Source organism: Pteropus alecto, unplaced genomic scaffold (genome assembly GCF_000325575.1).
Source record: "Pteropus alecto unplaced genomic scaffold, ASM32557v1 scaffold123, whole genome shotgun sequence".
Lineage (NCBI taxonomy): Eukaryota > Metazoa > Chordata > Mammalia > Chiroptera > Pteropodidae > Pteropus > Pteropus alecto.
This window is the reverse complement of record NW_006433950.1, coordinates 1,571,340-1,574,545: the sequence shown is the minus strand read 5'-3', so window position 1 is coordinate 1,574,545 and position 3,206 is coordinate 1,571,340.

The following is a 3,206-nucleotide window of genomic DNA, read 5'->3' as shown; positions in this document are numbered from 1 at the left end:
GTGGCCACGTGGCCACCGCCAACAACAAGTCGCCACCCAGCACCTCTCAAAGGACCAGGGGAACACACCTGCCAGCTCCTCATGACGTTGGCTCACCTGTCTCCACCACTCTTCAGCCCCTGAGCCGCCTGAATCTCGCAGGGGGTGGGTCTGGCTAAAGTTCTGTCCACAAAGGAAGGCGGTGTGGTTCAACCGTGAGAGCGTCAGCCTTCGAGCCAGGCACAGACCTGGGCTCTGCCACTTCCTAACGGTTGATGTGGGCAAGTGACTTCGCTCCTCTGACTCGAAGGGCTCTTTGCCTTAAAATGGAAATGATCATGGCCATACCCACCTCCTAAGGCTTCTGTAAGGAATAGGTAAAGCGATACGTCCGTGAATAACGTAACGGGCACGAGAGGGCTCAGCGCGGTGCCCGACACATCGTGACGTCGGCAAACGGCAGTCACAGCGGCAACGGCACGACGATGGCCGTGGCAGGGCTCGGGAGCCGAGCCACACGAGCGGAGGCCTGAGCAGCTCTGCTTCCCCGGCATGTGGCCGATCGTGGGGGACCCAGGCCGCATGCCCAGCAAACACCCGCACGCACCACGCGTCGGCCCTAACGAGGCTCCCCGTCAACACTGGATTGATCGCGTGCAGGACGCAGACAGTACACAGGGGGAGGAAGAGCAGGTTATATAATCAGGTGTGTGATTAGTCATGCTAATGACATTTATTATACTACGAGTGAAACAAATTCGCGATAATTTAATCATCCACAAACAACTGTGCGGGAAGAAGAAGCCGGGTTGGCAGAGTTTCAACTACGGGCTCTTGACCCTGAACTTAACGTAATTCTGGAGGGAAGACTGGGCACGAATCTCGATGTGTCCGCAAGGACGACGGTCAATGTGCATGTGGCATCTCTGGAATTTACAAAGGACCTGCACGTCCAGAACTTCATGGGATGCCTGGACAGCCTCCCACGGTAATCCGTTTTAGAGCTCGGCTGACGATGACACACTGAGGGTGAGCGGTGAGAGGGGGCGCCGGGCAGGACGCGCACCCCAAATTCCGATCCCAGGGCTTGCGTCCTTTCTGGACCGGAAGTATGAGCTCAGAGGTGTGTATCAGGAGCACCCGGAATGCTTACGAAGAAGAAAATACCTGGGTCCCAGCATATTTTTATTATGATTCCATAATTCCGGGACGAAGGGTGGGCCTCTGATCCAAAACGAGGCTCCACGTCGAAGGCCAGGTACCGGGAAGAGGGGAGACAGCGCAGGACGCGGGGGGCCACGGGTTGGAACCCTCCCTACGCACGTGCAAACTCGACTCCGCCCTCATCCCCGCTGTGCGACCTGAATCCGGTTACTTCATGTCTCCTGGCCTCAGTTTCCTCAGCTGCAAATGGGGACAACGATACCTGTGTCGTGAGAAGATGTGACCGATGAGAAAACGGAAACGAGAAACGGAAAATGGAAACGGAAACCACGGGGAAAATGTCCCCTAAGCCCCAACGACGGGGCAAGTGAGTGTCGGCTCCCTCGGCTCCCCCAGGTACAGAACTCAAGGATGGGACGGCTCTGTCTGTTTCCGAGAGCTGTCATCCTCCTGAATCGGCACCCATCGTAAATGCTTTTTTTTTCTTTTTTTTAATTTAATGCTTAAAGAGCAAAACAAAAACATGAAAGAGCCTGCTCCCCAGAACAGAGAGCTCAGCTCCTCAGCCACCGGGCCCCCGGTGGTCCTGTCACCAGCCAGTCCCTGCTGCTGCCCAGCGACCCGGCGGGGCACGGCCGCCTCCCCCAGCCGCCAGGAGGGCAGCCATGCTGTTTTCATCCGTCCGTGTGAAAAAAACAAAAGGGTCAAATAAAAGGCCTTCCCCTTCGCCGGGGAGCCCCCGGCAAAGAAAATCAGCAATCCCCCACAGCTGAGACAAACCGTAAAGCTATTCCAAGTCTCCAGTCTCCTGGGGCTTAAGAATGGACCCCATGACAGCTCATGACCTTGACCTAACTTACTGAGGCTCCTGCTGGCCCCGGTCCTGGATTGTCCCACTCTGGCTGACGACCCAGACACTCCTGTTGGTGACAGTTGGGGTGGCAGTCAAGCAGTGTCGTGGCAAAGGCACACGGCCCCCAGACCCTGGCGGCAGTGGCTGCTCCAACACGAGGCTGGGGGGCTGCCTGCCCTTTCCATGAGAAAGGCAGCCCAAACACCCCAGGAGTTCACGCCTCAGCCCTCTGCTGCCCTCGCGTCCCAGGTCACGGAGAACCCCGCCACCGAGTCCTAGATGGCTCTGGAGGAAAAAACTCTGGCTTCGGCCAGCCTTGGGAACACTCCAGCTGTCAAAGCAAGGCGCTTAATGAGCTGTTGATGGAGAGGAAAATGCCCCATCTTTTTAAAGCTGCACTTAATCCTGGCTGCCTAATCAGACCCAGCTGTTCCCGACCAGGTTTCTAGTGCTCGATGAGAGGTCCTGACCGGCCGGCCACACAGGGAAGGTGCGGGCAAGGCCAGTTAGTCGTGGTCAGATCGGAGAAACCCACATCATCCGGCTCTGTGGCCCACAGTGCTGGCTTCCAAGCCGGAAGTCCCAGACCAGAGGTATGCAGACTACGTCTGGCTCGGAGAGGCTCATCATGTCAAAATAATAACAATAATACGCAATTGTGTAATTCTGCATAGTTAAAAACATTACTTCCGAAGGTTTTACCTTAAAAGAACCTAGGTTTCTGGTTTCTCTTACAAAATCCGAAGATCTGACGAAGCTGGGCCTGTGGACTGAATAGCGGCCACCAACTCCCAACCCCGAGGGTGTGTGAGCTCAGGTCACCACACTCCTCACTGCCCCCTGTCGCCCTCGACACCTGGGCCCTTGAAAACCGTTGTTTGTCACCCTTGGTGACAGTCTTCTGGCCTGGGCTCTGGTTTGTTCCCTCTGCGCTGTGACGGGCTTAGCCACGATGGCCTCTGGCTGTGAGGAAGCCGGAGCCGACCACACAAGCATGCAGGGGGCTGTGTGCGGGCGGCCTCGGGGCTGGGCTCAGAGAACCGGGCAGACAGGCCTCCCGAGGGGCTTGGGGAAACGCACGTGCCCCGCCCTCTGCAGCAACGACCCTCCCCAGTCCACCAGCCCCGGCCCACTGGCTTCCCTCGCCATCCGGCCCGCAGCCCCGGGACACCAGCTGCAGCCTGAGGAGCTGGATGCCCCTTGCTGCCCC